This window comes from Lithobates pipiens, unplaced genomic scaffold (assembly GCF_037356315.1).
Source record: "Lithobates pipiens isolate NorthernLeopardFrog02 unplaced genomic scaffold, aLitPip1_a1.2 Scaffold_16, whole genome shotgun sequence".
Lineage (NCBI taxonomy): Eukaryota > Metazoa > Chordata > Amphibia > Anura > Ranidae > Lithobates > Lithobates pipiens.
This window is the reverse complement of record NW_027507748.1, coordinates 563,067,766-563,088,060: the sequence shown is the minus strand read 5'-3', so window position 1 is coordinate 563,088,060 and position 20,295 is coordinate 563,067,766. Positions and strand designations below refer to the sequence as shown.

At 40.6% G+C, this 20,295-nt stretch overlaps 1 protein-coding gene across 3 annotated transcripts in view; it reads right to left on the bottom strand.

Moving 5' to 3' along the window:
• ARHGEF25 (Rho guanine nucleotide exchange factor 25) overlaps window positions 1–20,295 on the bottom strand; it is a 479,971-nt gene that overhangs the window by 122,844 nt on the left and 336,832 nt on the right. The gene's annotated exons all lie outside the window — the stretch shown is intronic.

Here is a 20,295-nt window from a genome sequence, read left to right as displayed (position 1 = left end):
TGAGCATGCGCCATACTTAGTCCGTCCAACTTGCCTACACACGAGCGGACTGTCCGCTGAAACCAAAGTTGGACGGACAATATTACGGAAATTCCGAAAGACTTAGTCCGCCAGACTGTCCGCTGAAAAAGTCAGCTGAAGCCCACACACGAGCGGACTGTCCGCTGAAACACGTTTCAGCGGACCAAGTCCGTCAGACAGTCCGCCCGTGTGTACGCGGCCTTAGATTTAAAACGACTGCACTTCCAAGTGCACTTTCAAGTGCACTTGCAGTGCAAAGTGGATTTGCCTTTTGTAAATAACCCCCCATGTGCCCAAGTGTTAGGCAGTGTAGGATATGCAGCCAATACCACAAACCTAGGGTAACCAGTTACAATCAAACTATTGTTTTTTCAGTAGAGCTTAGAAAATGATTGACTGGTCTGAACATCACCTTCACTTTGCTGCTCTTCCAGGCATTACTGCATTAGACTCTATTGATAAAGCTTATCCTCTAGAATTCTAGATTACTGAATAGGTTTATTCAAGAAATTAAATCTAATTGATTACTATGGATTACTGTAATTTTTCCTGCTTTACCGAATAAACTCAACATGTGTGTATTTCCCCTTGTGGAGTATAGAGAGAGATTTTCAGGTCGAAGGTAAATCATTTATCAGCTTCGCAGCACCCTGATGTTTATTGGGTTCAGCAGGGACCGACCAACATTTGAACCATGTACTGTATGGCCAGACTTATTGTACCCAAGTCAATCCATCCACTGCCACCCCAACCTCAAAAACACAACAGCTCAGCAGGAGTGATTCCCCCATCAACATGGACTGTGTCAAGCATTTTTTTTACTGCAACAAGCAAATCCCATCATCTATGGCCAGCTCAAGTCATTAGCACTTTTGTCTTGCAACACTAGGGTCCTGAGTGCTGTTTGTGCTAAGACCATTATCTAAAATAAATGTGTACGTTCTCCCATGTTTTTATTTTTAAGAAGGGGGGGAGGCAGGTACCAATTTCTTCCTAGAATCGAAAAACAATATATTGGTAGCTTAATAAACCTTTTTACTCATAATGCACTTAGTAACTGAATGACAATGGTAGGGCGTCTTGACTCTTTAGACCTGCCACTCTCAACCAGGGTTTCATAGAACCCAGGTTTTTTCTCCAAAGGTCGCTAGGGGTTCATTAAGCATTGAGCAATTTCTGCCTCTCAGATAAATAACCATCAAACAACTATCTATGAGCATTGGAGGGTTCTTCTCATTGACCACAAGTGTAAGGAGCATTCTTCCTAGTGACCTTCACACTGATGTAACCGAGTTATAGATATAATAATTATTAGGAGGGCTTCCCTGAGACTGAAAAATTATTCCAAGAGTTTCTGAGTGTTAAAAAGGCTAAGAAAGGCTGCTTTAGCCTATAAGTGGGGGCTGATGACTAGTTGTATGTACTGGGAACATGTTATGGAATATGTCTGAATACCACAAATACTGCAAATAACAGTATTAACCATTGTTATTCCATGACCTCACATTTTACCATATTTGGTGAAATAAAAAATAACTAAGCCCAAAAACAAAAATGTGATATATTGGAGGTTATTTACTAAAGGAAAATCTACTTTGCACTGCAAGTGCACTTGAAAATGCACTGAAAGTGCACTTAGAAGTAAAGTCGCTGTAGATCCGAGGGGGACATGCAAGGAAAATAAAAAACAGCCTTTTTGCTTGCACATGATTGGATGATAAAATCAGCAGAGCTTCCACTCATTTCAGATATACCCCTTAGATTTAGAGCGACTGCACTTCCAAGTGCATTTTCAATGTGCACTTGCAGTGCCAAGTGGATTTGCCGTTCGTAAATAACCCCCATTGGGTTTTACCAGTCCTTAGATGTGATGGCTGCATTCATTTTCTTTTTCTGGGCTAAAAACATGATCAACAGAAAATATCTGTTGATCGCGAAGGAAAATGAAAAACAGCATTTTTGCTTGTACATGATTGGATGATAGAGATCAGCAGAACTTCCCCTCATTTCAGATTGTCCCCTCAGATCTACAGCAACTGCACTTCCAAATGACCCCTCCACAGATATAGTGGACAAGTAAGTGTAGCCATCCAGGCACATGAAGAGTTATTTGCAGGATGATCAAGTAAAAATGAAGGAAAAACTAACACAGACATCTCATGTAAGGACTGCTGAACAGCAATATATATATAACATTTTTTGTTTGCTCATTTCATTCTTTCTTTTTTTTGCGTTCTGAGTTAAGAAGCTATAATCCTGGTGCTAGTAAAGCCTAGGAAGTGGGTCCTCTGTATTATTATACGCATATGGTTGAAAGGCTTTTAAATATATGCACTGGTTGACTTTTAAATGTTAACGACACCACTTCCAAGTGTACCTACAATAATAGGATTTCAATTTAAACCTAAAATACTGGAATGAAAGAATATAAAAAAAAAATCGCCTACAATTCTGGTGACAACTGTATGTTAGTGAATTTATCATCACTTTTTGTCTAATTGCTTGACACTTTAACTCCTAAACAAACCTATCCACAAACCTATCCATAATAAATGTCATTGTCATTGTTATCGATATTAAACCCAAAAACAAACATTTAGTATATTAATCATTATTTAATTCTTCGACATGGTGAGTGTATACATTTTTTTTTTGTTTTTAGGCCTTTTCCTGTGTTTTCACCTGCTGATTCAGCCAGTAAGTCTGTTATGTATCAAATTCCTTTAACAGACCAAGCTGTTCACCAAAAATTCCAGTTAGAGGGTTGAGACAAATCATTTACAGTGAGAGAAAAAAGTATTTTACCTCCTGTTGATTTTGTACGTTTGCCCACTGACAAAGAAATGATCAGTCTATAATTTTAATGGTAGGTTTATTTTAACAGTGAGAGACAGAATAACAACAAAAATATCCAGAAAAATGCATTTCAAATAAGTTATAAATTGATTTGCATTTTAATCAGTGAAATAATTATTTGACCCCTTCACAAAACATGACTTAGTATTTGATGGCAAAATCCTTGTTGGCAATCACAGAGGTCAGATGTTTCTTGTAGTTGGCCACCAGGTTTGCACACATCTCAGGAGGGATTTTTCCTCCATTCATCTCTGCAGATCTTCTTCAAGTCATTAAAGTTTCCAGGCTGGAGGTTGGTAACTCAAACCTTCAGTGCCCTCCACATATTTTCTATGGGATTAAGGTCTGGAGACTGGCTAGGCTGCTCCAGGACTTTAATGTGCTTCTTCATGAGCCACTCCTTTGTTGCCTTGGCAGTGTGCTTTGGGTCATTGTCATGCTGGACTACCCATCCACAACCCATTTTTAAAGCCCTGGGTGAGGGAAGGAGGTTCTCACCCATAATTTGATGGTACATGGCCCCGTCCATTGTCCCTTTCATGCGGTGAAGTTGTTCTGTCCCCTTATCAGAAAAACACCCCCAAAGCATAATGTTTCCATCTCCATGTTTGACGGTGGCAATGGTGTTCTTGGGGTCATAGGCAGCATCACTCCTCCTCCAAACATGGCAAGTTAAGTTGATGCCAAAGAGCTTGATTTTGGTCTCATCTGACCACAACACTTTTACCCAGTTCTCTTCTAAAACATTCAGCTGTTCATTAGCAAACTTCAGACTGGCCTGTACATGTACTTTCTTGAGCAGGGGGACCTTGTGGGCGTAGTGTTTCTTGGTGACTCTGGTCTCAGCTGCCTTGAGATCACTGACAAAATTCTCGTGTAGTTCTGGGCTGATTCCTCACCGAGATTTCACACCTGCAGGATTTCAGCCCTTCACGGTGTAGTGTGTTACCAATTGTTTTCTTGGTGACTATGGTCCCAGCTGCCTTAAGATCATTGACAAGATTTTCCTGTGTAGTTCTGGGCTGATTCCCCACCTCTTGATCATTTAAATTCCACCAGGTGAGATCTTGCATGGAGCCCCACACCGAGGGAGATTGACAGTTATTTTGTGTTTCTTCCATTTGCGAATAGTACCACCAACTGTTGTCACCCTCTCACCAAGCTGCTTGGTCATGGTCTTGTAGCCCATTCCAGCCTTGTGTAGGTCTACAATCTTGTCTCTGACATCATTGGACAGCACTGTGGTCTTGGCCATGGCAGAGAGATTGGAATCTGATTGATTGATTGCTTCTGTGGACAGGTGTCTTTTATACAGGTAACAAGCTGAGATTAGGCGCACTCCCTTTAGAGAGTGCTCCTAATCTCAGATTGTTAACTATATAGAAGACACCTGGGAGACAGATATCTTGCTCATTGATAAGAAATCAAATACTTATTTCACTCATTAAAATGCAAATCAGTTTATAACTTTTTTTAAATGTTTTTTTTTCAGGATATTTTTGTTGCTATTCTATCTCTCATTGTTAAAATAAACCTACCATTAAAATTATACACTGATCATTTCTTTGTCAGTGGGCAAACATACAAAATCAGCAGGGGGTCAAATACTTTTTTCCCCTCACTGTAAAGCAGAACTAAACTAGTGCAACTTTTACACTACCCTCTCCCTAGATTGATAATGCTGCTATCCAAATGTGTCTTCATTGCTTCTCCATCCATAGTATAGACACATTACAACATGAAATGTGTAACTGGATGGATCAAAAGGTGACAGTAAAGCAAAAAAAGCCTAAAAATAAAACAATGCAGCCACCACATTTAAAGAAGAAGTAAACCCTGATGGGTTTACTTCCTCTTTGTCTCCCTGCAAAGGTAAAGCATAATGGGCTACTATGCCTCGCATAGTAGCCCATTATGTGTCACTTACCTGACACAGGAGCCAGCAATGTCACTTCTGTCCTCTGTAGTCCGGATCGTCCATCTTCTTCCGGGTATCGCTGCTCAAGCCACTCACAGCGCCAGAGCAGCGATGGCGTCACTCCCGCGCATGCACACGGGAGCCGCCACTAACGGCATATCGCCGTTAGCAGCGGCATGCCCAGTGCACCTGCGCGCCGCTGTCTATGGCGCATGCCTGTCTTTTTATAAATATCTCCTAAACCGTGTAGGCTTAGGAAATATTTCTTGGACCCACAGGAAAGCCTTAATCTAGGCTTACCTGTAGGTCAAAGTGGTTTGTAAGAGTTTACAACCACTTTAAGGACCGGTAGGCTGCAATATATTACATTTTGTTTAGGGGTTTAATACAGCTTTAACTATGTTTGGTACAATACCAAATTATATATGAGATGACACATATGTACATAAACGGCTATTTAGCTTTGTATAACAAACAGAGAGCCTTGTGTACACTGAGCTCCAGTACACCTCCATGCTTCAGGGTACTGGCATGCATCATACAGTCTGGTATAACATTAATGAACAAAGAAGAAATTGATTTTTAATTATTTTTTTTTTAATAGCTAAAGCTGAGAAAACTTTCAGCAATTAAGAAATGAATCACAAAACGTGGGATGTCTAGATACACGTGTAGTATACAAACACTTAATGGGGTTAAAGGACAGGGTGCCAGGCCTGGGTCATGAAATGACTGACTCATGTCTGTGTGGGTTGAATTCCACTGCAAGACACATCTCCATGGTAACTGGTGACGGTGGAGGAGTACCATGTGTTCATCACTGGTGAGAATGACAAGGGACATTTAAGCATCAAGCACAGCATGCTGCTGTCATGTAATATTTATCCAGATAGTGATGGAAAGACAGTGAAAGATTAGATAGAGGCTAGACAGCCAGCAGGGGAAAAGATGACACCTCCTGAAACAATGATGGACAATGAAGCCAAAAACAGTGCGAAAAAAACTTGTATGATAGTGATACTCTTCCTGTACAGTATGAGTTTTGTAAGCTTGGGGCCGCTTAATATAAATTAATAGAAGGATAATGAAAATGTATGCTTTAGAGACAGAATAGTGTCAAAATAAAGTCGCATTAAAGCTTTCTTTTTTTTTTTCTATTATTTTTTTTTTATATACTTACCTGCTCCGTGCAGTGATTCTCCAATCGTCTTCTTTTCAGGTCCCCCGCCAGCGTTCCTGGCTCCTCCCCCTTGAACAGTGTCCTCAGAGAAAACCGCTTGCCCTGGGAGAACCGCTGCACACTCGCTCTCCCTAAGACATATAGATGCGGGGCTCCCCCCGCTCTCTCCTCATTGGCTCAGTTTGACAGCATTGGGAGCCAATGGCTCCCGTTGCTGTCTCAGCCAATGGGGAGGGAGAGTCCCGGGACAGCCGAGGCTATTGTAAACATGGATCAGAAGGAGCTCAGGTAAGAATTGGGGGACTGGGGCTGCTGCACACAGAAGGCTTTTTATGCATGAAGGTAAAAATACTTCAGCCTTTAGAACCACTTTAAAGGTTCAGTTCACATTCTTTTGTAGAAAATAGACTAGGGGCCCTGGTGCGTTAACAATTGCTGTGCAGCATTACTATTTTGTTCTTGGTTTAAAGCCTTATTAGGCAATGTGGGACATCCCAAAGCATGCCAGAAAAACTCTGAGGGGCTTACTCCCAGCATCCCAGGTGCCCCTGGGATGCAGATCCCTTCTGCATTCCAACCCTGAGCACACGAAGTACAACAAACAACTCATCGCGCTCTACTCAGGTGTGTATTGGATAAGAAGACAGGTGCTACAGCTGGAGTTCACGTAAGCCTGACAGATAAATCCTTTTCAAGTGATTGTAAACTCTCACTTTGTAAAAGAACCCATTCAGTTTAAAATATAAATGAAAGGCAAAACAATTGTTTATATACATATAAAAACATTACAAATAGCTCCCCCCCACCTTTTTTTCTAGGTGATCACCTTCCCTCTGTTTTCAGCTGCGTAAGGTTCTTAGAGAGCTGGGGGAGGAGAAATAGCAGTACACTTATCTTCTCAGTAAATGGCTATGCAGGGGGAGGGGGGTGTCAGCACAAGTCTAATCAATGGAGGCAAGCAAGTGTCATTCATTTTTAATAGGAAAGCAGGTAGACTGGCAGAAACACCAAGGATTTCACACAAAGCAAGCAATACAATGAGAACAGGATTTTTTTTTTTTTTTTACAAGTACATGGTACAACAGGCACATATCAGGAATATGAAATGTTGGGTTTAAATATTCTTTAAGTAAGCCTGCAGTCCAAAATGGGGCACTACAGAAAACTTGGATTGCAAAGGAATGTAAAACATCACATATTCAGTCTGCTTACAGGTCTCTGCCCACAAAGGGCCTTAATCTTAGCTAATTAGACAGCACAATACTACCTATATTTAAAACACCACCTCCAACAAGGAGAATATGGCACAGGAGATATATAGCTGTTTGATTGTCTAATTGCTTGATTGTCTTTATTAATCACCTGTGCCGGATCCTCCTATCGTGCTGCCTAGTTAGCTATGATTAAGGCCCTTTGTGGGCAGAGACACGTAAGTGCTGTTTTACCCTGTTTTGCCATAAACATTTTCCATACAGTCTCGTGATGGGGTGAAGGCTTACTTAAAGAATATGTAAACCCAACATTTCATATTCCTGATATATGCCTGCTGTACTATGTAGTTATATGAAAAAGTATCCTGTTCACTTTGTATTGCTTCCTTTGTGCGAAGTCGCAGTGCGCTCTCCCTCAGCCGCTACATGGAAGCACGCTCTCTCTTGGGATGCTAGGAGCAATCTCCTTATGGTCAGAAATTCAAAGAACTTGGGCAGGATAGGCTGACCATGTCATTGGGAGTTTTTCTGGCAGGCTTTAGACCTCATGGTCTAAAGGATAACAGTGCTTTTGAACACAATGGTGCCCCTGGACTGCATAGTCAAATTTCTTAAGAGGCCAGTATAGTATTAATGAGGAAGGTGTTGTCTAAAGCCCCTATTTTTTATTTAAACTAGTCACGAAACGGAATTTCCTTGTTTTATGGAATGAGTCCACTGCTGCTCCAAGAAAGCATCATACTTCTCTTGAAGTCAGCCCTATTCCCTTAACTCGGTCATAGCTAGTATTTATCAACATTGTAATAGATGCAATAAAGGTGTGATATGGCAATGGTATGGGAGTGGTTAGTGTTGATCAGTGGTGGTTAGCAGTGTATGGGAACACTTTCTGATATAAATGCAGTTATTTTGGAAATCCTGTGAACCCCTCTTGCACAAACTAATGGCTATTTCTTCATCCCACCCAGCTGAAAGAAAATTCCTGAGTCCATGCCAAATATTTTTAAACACACAGTTGACTTCCTGTCAAGTAGTACCACATAAATTAGTTTTTTCCTTCAGTTTGCAAAAATAAAGTTCTAACATACAACAACTTGTGCAACATACTTGTTTGATTCAGCTATCTTATTTCTGTATAGGTGTTAGTATTTTTATGTTTGTGAATCGTTCTAGAAGGTCTTTCATATAACGTTATGTAATATTTGATTTAAGGCTTATGTAATCACCTGTAATTAGCAATGATTGAGAAGAAAATAGCGGAAACATCAGACCAGTATTAAACATTCTGACTGTTTCTCATGAGGGGTCTGCATTAGTTTATTTTATAATACAGGGAAATGTAATAGGGTTCTGCAGCAGGTGAGGCACTTGTAGGTTATTTGCAATGTAGTTAATTATAAAAGTAAGGGAATATGGCGCTGCTTACAACAAATATTTGAAAATCGTGTATAATTATATCTGTTGTGTCATATACAATTTTTTTTTATATATAAAATATTCTTGAATATCCCAAATCTCCTTATATAATAACTAAAAGTGAAAGCAAACTGAAAAAATGATGTCTCAGACGACGTCCAATGATGAAACGCGCAAGTCAGGAGTTGGTACGCATTCACGTCACTTCTGGAACTTCCAGTTTTTGCGCTTTGGTCTGTGGAATGCACGCTGTCCAGACCCAGGAAACTGTTCGCATGCCTATATGAATTGGGGCAATTGGAGCTCTTTCTTTTTAAAAGATTTTACCTTTGGAAAATACATTTTGTTTATACTGTATTTACGCTATGAGTGCCCGTTTCTACTATTAATTTTATGTGGACACCCTATTACACAAGCAACGCCACGGAGCAGGAGGTCATACTGATTGTTGGGACACCAGGACCACAGCCATATCTGACTACACGCTCTTTACTCCTGCAGGGGGTAGGGTTTTCTGGTGAATGCTTAAAACAAAGGGGGAGCATGGAAGAGTCATGGACATTTACTGCGGAGAGTTCTTTATCACAGATTTGGACTTATGTATTGGTTTAGTTTTTTGTTTTTTTTTGTTTTTTGGTTTGTGAATTTTTTAAGTTACTTGATTTATTAAGGAATTTTTTCAGGTATCATATTCTGTATACAAAAGACAAAAGTTCATAATATTTTCAGTTTGCTTTCACTTTTAGTTATGATATAAGGCGATTTGGGATATTCACGCATATTTTATATAAAAAATTTTTGTATATGACACCACAGTTATAATTATACATGATTTTCAAATATTTGTTGTAAGCAGCGCCATATTCCCTTCCTTTTATAATTAACGAATTGGACTTCAGTTGTGAAGTTTTTTTTCAGGGAGGCTGCAGCTTAGCACACACCTAAGCATGGAATTTTAGTTAAATATGCTTGCAATTTTCAGCATGTATTTTGTAGAACAAAATCTATAAATCAGCTTACAGGTCTGATAGTAGTGCAGAACCACTGCACTTGGTTTCAGCATGCAAGGACACTTGCCTTTTGTGCATGCTTAAGAAATAATATTGCAGCAGACTCTCGGTCTAGTAACTAGGCAGTAGTTTCTAACTTGCCAGTGTTCTGTAACATGCACCTCTTACTGACATAATAATTTCCAATAATGTGGCAACATTATGTAAAATGACAGTTGCCTTGTATCATGGCAGCTCTCTTTTGTAACATAGCAGTTATTAACAATCATTTTTTATATTGCAGCTTACCAGTTCTTAGATATGGTCAGGGGTGTACCTACAGCAGTCGCAATTGTGATCCAGCCCCATGCTGCAGGGGCCCTGCGTGGCCCCCTTTTACAACTGGATATGAGAAGCGGCAGGAGCAGCTAAATATAGAGGAATCAATCTTTCCATTTTCCTCCTGCAGATGCTGAATGCCTGCGAGAGGGAGAAGAGGAGAAGCAGGCATTCAGCAGCTGCAGGCGGAAAATGGAGAGATCAATTCTTCTACATGCAGCCCCAACAGGGCTTCTAGAAAATTGTAAAAAAAATAATAATAATAATAGTGTATAAAAAAAATGGTAACAAAATAAAACAACAAAAATAAAAAACCACTGGCAACAGTGGCGGAACTACCCGGGTCACAAACATTGCACTTGACACCAGGCCCTGGCTTTCTACCACCAGACTCGGGTGGAAGGGCCCCAGCTGGGGGTCAGGGGGGCTCTTCATGATGTCTTGCACCGGGGGCCCTAAAAGTTCATAGTTACGCCATCCGTTTTAATTAAGTATATGGACAATGCTCTCCAACTTGTCAAATTGCTATCTCTCCTAAAAACACTAATGCTAGGCTGTCTGAGGTTGCCCTATAGATAATATATCATCACCAAGCTAAATTGAAAACCACTGTATTGAGGACATGTAATCGAGCATCTATGAATTCCCAATTGGCCCATAGCTATTTTTTTATAAAAGTAAGCATTCAACAATTCCAGTCCTTACAAAGTAACTACAGCAGGGCATATGAGAAAATCTTTATCTTCAGCACATACCGTAGTGTAAATTTAATACACATGTGGGTATGCCCTAAAACTGACAGTTTTCTGGAACTCTGGGTGGATAGCTATTGCTAAATTTACGAAAAACTGGAACTCCCAGTTCTTTAATCTGTGGAGATTCATGCAGCTGCTGTGCCTGTAGCTCCCTTGTTGCTTCCCATTCACAGAGCGCTTTATATTATGTGAACCCATTCACAAAATACACAGTCTTCTGTGAATGAACAGTAGAGGGGTGGGCAACGATGCTGTGTGTGAGAAGGCAGCATCTCTCCTGTCAGAGACCTGAAATATAGCAATAGCTATCCTCCCAAAGCTCCATAAAACTCTTAGATGTAAATAAAAAAGATCCAGGAGGTGGCATGCACCTGGTTGGATTTAACTCATAGTATGCCTTTATTACATTTTACAAAGTGGATGAATTCTTGGAGCATAGCTTTAAGTTCTACTTTAGGGCCCATTGAACGTGTTCAAAACACACTGCACTTGCGATCTGCAGCAGATGTTAGTATTAACTTAAAAGTATAACTTAAAGCGGGAGTCCCGCAATTTTTTTTTTCTAAAAGTCAAATAAAGACACTCACCTGTTCCAGGGTCCAGAGATGTCGGCACCCGAGGCCGAACCGTCCCTTGGTCCTCGAATGCTGCTGCCGCCATCTTCAGTAAGGGTATCAGGAAATGAAGCCTTGCAGCTTCACTTCTCAGTTCCCTACTACGCATGCACGAGTCGCGCAGAGCAATCCGAATGGTCCCTGCTGCCTCTGGGACCCATGTGTGTCCCAGAATTTAGCACGGTGGGACAGGAAGAGGCATAGACTCCTGTGGGAGTATATGCCGGGAAGTGGGTGAAAATACCTATCTTAGACAGGTATCTGCACCCCCCTCCCCCCTGAAAGGTACCAAATGTGACACCGGAGGGGGAGGGTTCCGAAAAGGTGAACTTTTTTTTGTGAACCTCCACTTTAAGGAAAAACTTTATTTTCAGTTTTGGAGTGAAGAGGGATTAGAATGCTTGTCAGTTTTTATTGCTGCCTGTGCCCCCATTAAGGAGATTCACCCTCTCTATTTGTCCTGTTTACCATTATCATTAAAAGTGAAAATAAAAGGAATTCAAAAATGTTAATGTTGCGTTGTCCCCACAAAAGTAAGGAGGAGGAGGAGAAATCTTCCAATGGGGACACTGGTTCTGGGACCCAGAGGTCCCCAAGGAATTCCCTTAATTTGATGGGATATCCTATCACTTCCTGTTTGGCTATGGGATGGGAAGTGAAATCCGCAATGGGACACAGATGGTGAAAAAAAAATCTGACAGGGGTTATAACTCTCTCTTGCTCTATCCAAAATTAAAACATTTTTTTGCCTATAGTTCTATTTTAACAACATCCCAAACATTGTGTTTACTTGCACAGAATCGCACTGTAAGCAGAACCACGCAATCTGGTTGCTGTACGTCTGCACTACAGGTCTGGCACGATTTCAGCCCGTTCAAATGAACCGGCCCTTAAAATGATTGTAAAGTCTATTTTTTTTTCCTATAAAAATAACAAACATGTTATACTTACCTGCTCTGTTGCAGTTGATTTGCACAGAGCAGCCCGGATCCTCCTCTTCTCGGGTCCCACTTCTCTGCTCCTGGCCCCTCTCTCCTGTTCAGTGCCCCCACAGCAAGCAGCTTGCTATGGGGGCACCTGGGTGGAGTCACAGCTCCCTGTGCCTATTCAGACAAAGAGCCTAGACCTGGACCTGCCCCTCTCACTCCTGACTGGCTAGCTAACTTTGATTGACAGCAGCGACAGCCAATGGAACCGAGACATCGCTGGACAGAGAGGGACCTCAGGTAAGTGTCAGGTAAGTGTTAGGGGGGCTGCTGCACACAGAAGGCTTTTTATCTTAATGCATAAAATGCATTAAGATAAAAAAAAAAAACTTCTGCCTTTACAACCCCTTGAAGCAGAGATATGCATATCTTCCCATCAAAAGAAGTAGTATGTCAGAACCCATTCAGGTTGGATCATGCATTCACAAAAGGTTTCAATTACAATACTTTAATCATAAACGAACACAAAGACCTCATCCACCAATCAGCTCAATTAAATGGTATAACTGAAATCACCTTATATCACTCCTCCTTGTATAGGAGGCTACTACCGTAACCGAAAAAAAATGTAAGCAAAAAAACTCCCCCTTTGGGGGGACACAAGAGAGGTCCACCACCAGAAAACAAAAGGGGGCCAGATGGCTACTTATGGCTGTAGTGGACAAATATGGGTGAAGACTTCAAAATTAAAAAAGATTTATTTTAAATATCGAAAGTACCATTATTACAAAAAATGTATTCAGTACGATAACTTCATTAAAAATAATCCTAATATGTTTTTCAAAATACTAACATAACACCACCTATGTAATTTATCAAAAGTTTTTTTTTTTACCTACAACCAATTATTTAAAGACACATAAAGACAACAGACTAACACAAAACATATAAACGGACAAGGCGTCTCACAGACCAAACATACATTAAGACTCCTTGGGAAAACCCCTTTGACCAAATATTTAAATAATTGATAAAATCAAATCTTATGGCAGGAGTCTAATTATGTGTGGTTCCCTATTGTAGTGGAAATCTGAATGTACATATACAGATTTCCTCAGATTAAATCTACAAATTATTAATTATGTACATTCAATTAAAGGAGGGGTGGCTGTTCTATTAGCGAAAAAACTGAATCCTATTGCAATTGTATTTGTTGCGTCTGTCACTTCCTAGGTGTTGATTGATTTTTCATCGATTGTAGCAAATTATCAAGTGCACTTCAAATAGGTCACGGAATTGATAAAGTCCGCTGAACAAGGTGATCACATTTCTCAGTTACAAAGTAATATTTAGAACACAGTCATTTTGTACGTGCCATAAGTAGCAAATGTCTCAATTGAAATTTTCAATGAAACTCCGAGACCACTGATAATCAGACCTCCACTCATTCAGCAGACAAGATATTACTTTGATTGCCGGCAACAACACAGCTGAGCACTTCACAACTCACAGACATATTATACTTAGCTTTCGGATGGGCTTTCGCTGATTCTGTGACGTGTGATTTTCACATTTGTGTATATCTCCCATTCAATCGTATTAATCACTTAGTGATGTCCCGGCAGCTGCCCACTATCATTTCAACATTATTGTTTTAACTTAGCGGTCATACAGGAAACATTCCGCTGGTTTATGAAGCAATTTACCGTTTGCACAGCGAGTCCATATCATTCAATACTGACCAGTATTACAGCTCTAGGAACGAGACTTTGAATGGTTTTCACTCAGTACTTCACTACCAACGGCACATCCCAGCTTGCACAATCACCGCTCTGTGTACTGCAGGTAGCTCAAATAACCGGTCAGCCAGTGCTGGTTTGTGTTGTAGCTCAAGGAGTGAGACTCTGAGTAGTTATCACTCAGTGATTCGCAAGCAGCAATACATCCCGACTTGCATGATCTCCACTCTCCATAATGGGGATAACTTTGTGAGAGCCTATGGTCCGTGATTACGTCGACGCATTTCGCAACGTCATTGTCACATAGCTTCAACTGGACGTGGAGTATACCGACTCACACCTCTCCCTTTATAGTGTATCAAGGTGTCGTCGCTCCTCCTGATCTTTTCCCAAAACGTCTTCACCCGGGACAAGCCTGATTTTAGCTTGAATATATGTCATATCTTTAGCTGTAGTTTACAGTCCTCACAGTTTTGAGTCCAACATTGTGACAGAGCATATGATTATATTTTTTTGTGTGTAAAAACAGAGAGGTATATTTTCTTTCTTTTTAACACTCAAATTATTTTAAAGGGGCCCAATGTTCATAAAAAATCATGAACAAAAACAAAAAACGATTAAGGACAAACTATCTAAAACACAGACCACAGAAACAAAAAAACACACAAACAGAACATACAGCGATAGCATAAAACAAAACACAAGGAACAAACGACAACAAACATACTCATAGCTTTTTTTAGAGAAAAAAGGTCACAACACTATTAATCAAAACATAGTGTATAAATTAGTTAGGCACATATGCACCTTTTAGTGTTCATGATAGGGAACCAAGACTCCATTTGCAAATAAGAATATCACTAATCTAAAAATGACTGTAAATGTAATTCTGTATTCATTCCAGCAGGGACAAGGGACTTCAAAGTATATATCCTCCATTTCTCTTTCTGTAATAAGAAACAATCAAAGTCCCCCCTCCTTTCCGGTAACTTCAGGGCATATATACCTTTCACTTTTAACCCATCCGTTATTCCTTGATGATACTGGACAAAATGTTTAGCCACAGGTCTCTCCTCTTTTTTCTCCTTATTTTCCATAGGTTTTTCCTTTTCCTTTTTTATGTCTCTCAGGTGCTCCCCTAAACGTACTTTGAGAGCTTTTTGTTTTTCCCACGTAAATCTTAGGGCAGGGACAAGTGATCATATAGATCACCCATGTAGTGGAACAGTTGATTAAGTCCCTAATCTCATATTTCTTTTGTCTGATGGCATCCCAAAAGACATTAGTTCTTTCCACAAAAGGACAAATCTGACATTTTGTACCTGGGAACATTCCCTTACATCGCGGATACTCGGAAAGCCAGTTAGAATTTTGTGGTCTAATGTATTCCGAATGAATGAGAATGTCCCCTAAATGTTTGGATCTCCGGGCTACCATTTTTGGTCCATCTCTCACTATTTCAGCCAATTTCCTATTATTTCTTAGGATATACGAATGTTTTTTGAGGATTTTGCGCACAGAAATCCATTGGGGTCCATATGTTGTAATCTCACTGGATCTTGTCCTACCAATTCCCCACATGTTGGCTCTTTAACACTAGATAGCAGGCTTTCTCTCATGCGGAATGCTGCTTTCCGCCTAGCCCTACGGATCTGTCTATGGGAGTATCCGCGTTCACGGAATCTCCCATATAGGTCCTTGGACTCCCTACGCAGATCCGCTGTATCGGAACAGTTATGTTTTATTCTCATAAGTTATCCCGTAGGGATCCCGTTTTTCTGCCATGGGGATGATGATTTCCCGCTTGAAGCAAAGTATTTGCTGCCGTCTTTTTGCGTTAAGTACTAGTTTTAATTCTACCATTCTCCAATCTGACCAGCAAATCTAAGAATGGTAATTCAAACCGATCGACAACATATGTCAGGTGTATGTTACGATTGTTCACATTCAGCTGGTCCACAAATTGGTGAATGGCGGTTACTTCGCCTGTCCAAATAACCAATACGTCATCAATGTACCTTAGCCATATGTGAACATGGCCAAGGTACATTGGATGACTGAAAATGTCCTCCTCTTCCCAACTACCCAGGTGGAGGCAAGCGCATGCCGGTGCCCACGCTGCCCCCATAGAGGTGCCTCGAATTTGTTGATAGAAGGCTGAGGAAAACTGAAAGAAGTTATTATTGAGGGCAAACTGTAAAAGTTTGATGATGAATTCATTGTGTGGACCAAAATTGGGATAACATTTATCCAGGAAATTTTTCACTGCTGCAATTCCACATTCATGTGGGATTGAAGTATATAAAGATTCAACATCGATACTTAACAGACATACTTCACCCTCAATCTTGAGATCAGTGATCTTAGCCAAAACATGTCGAGCATCCTGTACATACGAATTAAGGCCATTCACCATTTCTTTAAGTAGGGAATCCAAATAGCTTCCCACCCTGTCGAGGGGACCGTAAATTGCGGAAACAATTGGCCTTCCTGGGGGTCTTTCTAGGGACTTATGAACTTTTGGGATGTAATAGAAAGTAGGGATATTATAATCTTCAACAGAAAGATGTTCAAATTCATGTTTAGTAATACACCCAATCCCCAATGCATCATCCAATCTGCTGTTGAGTTCATTAACCAACTTAGGAAACGGATCATTCCCTAGTTTACAGTATGTATCAGTATCTCCCAATAGACGTTTCACTTCAAATTCATAATCCTTATTGTCTAACAAAACAACATTACCACCTTTATCACTTCTTTTTATTGTATGTATCAGTATCTCCAAATAGACGTTTCACTTCAAATTCATAATCCTTATTGTCTAACAAAACAACATTACCACCTTTATCACTTCTTTTTATTGTAATCTGTTTTGCCTCCTTTAGTTCTTTCAATGCCCTACGTTCATGGCTAGATAGATTATCTTCCCCCAGATGTTTCCATGGCACCTCGCTAAGGTCAACCTGAACTATCTCCAAGAACATGCTCAGCCATCGATTTTTATTCAATGGATTCTGGATTTGATATTCAGTTTCGGGGTTCTTCTTGTCGGGGAATCACTGATTTGATTATCCTCACCTTCCTCTAATATAGAATTAAGTATATGAATTGCTCTTTGATCATCTATATCTATAGGGGAAGGTTTTTCTCAAACTTGAATGTCTTTTTGTTCATATAGGGATTTAAAAAAAAATGACAATACACAGACATGTACTTTGTGAACATTAACCAACAATATCTAGGTCCTTATATCCAATTCTCTGACTGCAACCAACATTAAGCACAAATGCATACACATACTCCCTAACGCCACCCATTGTTTTAAAACTTTACCTGTAGGTTGTTGTAACCCCAAAGCTTTACAATGTGTGTGCACATTATATACAGTACAACGATGCATTGCTGTAGATACATTTTGATAATCACATCCTTTTAAAAGCTTGTCTCAAAAACGCCTCTCACTGCAGAGGATGTGTGCTCTGTGCGTATGCAGGCGCGTGTATGTGGAATGCAACATCCACCAAAAGATGATATGAGAACATTCAATTAGTTAGTGATTCACTGCCCATTTTACTGATGTTATAAAACTGTTCTGTGAAGCTGGGTAATGAAAAATTAAAACTGCCAAGCTGTCAGCAACAGCAATGTTCCTTACGGGATTCAAAAAACTCATAACTGGTCTTCATTAGATTCTAAATGGAAACTGTTAAGCACATTAGTTTTGCTTGTGATTATTTCTGCAGTGGATCTGCTAGGTGGAACGATGTTCGCTCTGTTGTATAGTCCTGCAATAACCTGACACATCATTAGCTCAATATTGATTGCGATCAACTTTCTGAAGTTTATATTAAAATTAACTTCATGCAGATATTGAAAGCAAACAAATATTTCAGCTACGGATGCTTTAAACTCATTAAATATGTTTTTACATTGTGAAATGTCCAGAATCTGTCCTAAGCAAGGTATACACGGACAGAAAGTCAGCCGGTTCAGCAGAATGACTGGCTTCTGAGGAATGATCATGCTGAAAAAACAGCATTCCATCAGCGCTTGCAGCCAATAGCTGCAAGAGCTGATCTATCTATTCTGACAAGGGGGGGGGGGGCTCCCCTGGTACCCTAGATCTAAATGAGCATTTAATCCTTGTAGTGTGGGGGCAGCCCCACTATAAAGGAGGATTTATGTCTTCCTTGGAGTGAGCCTTAACTGCAATTGGTTTATATTTAGATGCTTAGAATTCTTTGTAAAACGGAACGCTGGACACTTCTCCAGTAATTCACATTGTTCTGGCTATTATTAATTCCTGTGAGTACCTCCACTGCACAATTTTTGGGGGTTCCCTTTGTGAAGCTTGATCAGCACTCTGCCTGTTACCATCCCATCTGTGATGAGCACACCTCTAGAACAGTGTATAAGGAAGAATAACTTGTCATTTTATGGATGCTGTCTGCTTCATCTCCCCTACGCTGTCCTCTCTGGCTCCCATCCACTCTGTCCCCTGGCTGACATGCCCCCCTCCTATGCTTTTATTGCACTGCCACCTCTCATTAAGCATTCATTTCCTACAGAGCAGCTGTATTGACCACGGTAGCTCTGGATCTTCTGCACAAATCCAAACAGGACAAATTGCCAAAAGCACTTTGCCCCCTAGGGGACAGGACACAGAAAAATATATGTGATGACACTTCTTTTTTAAGCAGGAGCACTCAACAATCTCCATATTCTCTCTTATGCCGGGTACACACGACTGGACTTTCTGGCAGAAAAGGTCCGATGGAATAATTTCATCGGATATTCTGATCCTGTGTGGGCTTCATCTGAATTCAGACAGACCTAGAAATAGAACATGTTTTAAATCTTTCTGACTGAATCAATTCCTATTGGATAACCATTTGTCTGTTTGCTATTCCAACGGACCAAAAACGACGCAAGGGCAGCTATTGGGTATTGAACTTCCTTTTTCTAGTCCTATCGTACATCATCACGTTCTAAACGAACGGACTTTGGTGTGATCGTGTGTAGGCAAGTCCATTTTAGCGGAACTCGGAAAGACCGTCAGTTTATTCTGACGGGAAAACCGGTCATGTGTATGTGGCATTACAGGTTTATTTGAATAACTAGTATTTAAATGTACACAACTGCAACTACTTAGGCATGTATCAGTTTACATCGCAAAGCTGTTATGCAGCTATCTGCAATAAATATGTGTGATTAAACTTAATTCTGCAGCAAGGTGTTCTGGAACATCCCCTAAAAATATAAACAATTTGAATTAGGGAAATTTGTATCCTCATAGTTGTGATATAAGATTTCCAGTTGACTGAAAAAGAAATTGATTATTCTCTATGTATTTACATTTTTAAACCCAACGATAATAGAAGATGCATTTTATTTATCAAATTCCGAAGTGTAATGCAGAAGCTGCAACAAATTAAAACTATATGTATAAAGAAGGCAAAATACTGGTCTATGGGCCTAGGTAGGTCCACTGAGTAAACAAAAAGTGAGAAGCTAAAAAAAAAGCATTCTATGGGGTCCAGGCAGTTATGGAATAGCTACAACCCTTGTGCTACATGATTAGGCAATGGCCCTCAAGTCTCTATCAAGTAACATAAGCTCTAATTCACATGTGTTAAACCCAAGGCCACATGAGCCCATCATTTTTTGAAGCCTCTGGCTCTAATCACATGCTTCAAGAAGAAAAAAAAACAATTTGAATCCATGCGCCCGGCGCCCCACAAGTAGATTAGGGTGCTGGGTGCATTGAAAGGGGAGGTGGCCTCCACTGCTCACACCTCTCCTGCAGCTGCGGCAACCCCCTCATTGTTGCCCTCATATTGTCTCAGTAATCAGCAGCAAAGAAGAGGACAGAACTCCTCCACCAGATGCTGCACTTCTTTATTCAGCTACGAAGAGGCTTGTCTCTGCCCTCACCTCTTCCCTGCCTCAGCAGTTGGCAGCAGAAAGACAGAACTCCTCCTACTGATCATGCGCCTGTGCAGCCACAGTGCTCCTCCTCTCCACCTCCCCTGACCTCAGCGTTAAGCTGACTCCAGCCCTCCTCTGGTCCTCCTCCAGACTCTGCACTTTCTGCTTCCCAGCTCCACCCCCAGTTTCTTCCCGACAGCAGCATAAGGTAAGGGGGGGGTGTACTGTGATGTAAAGAAGGGTGGGGGACTCTTGACTTGTGATGATGAGAGGGGGGCTCTTGAAATCTGATGTAAGGGGGGGGTGGAGTGTTCTGACATCTTGTCTTACAGATACAACTGGCCCTTTGAGGTTAACCATAATGCTGATGTGGCCCAAGATGAAATTGGGTTTGACACCC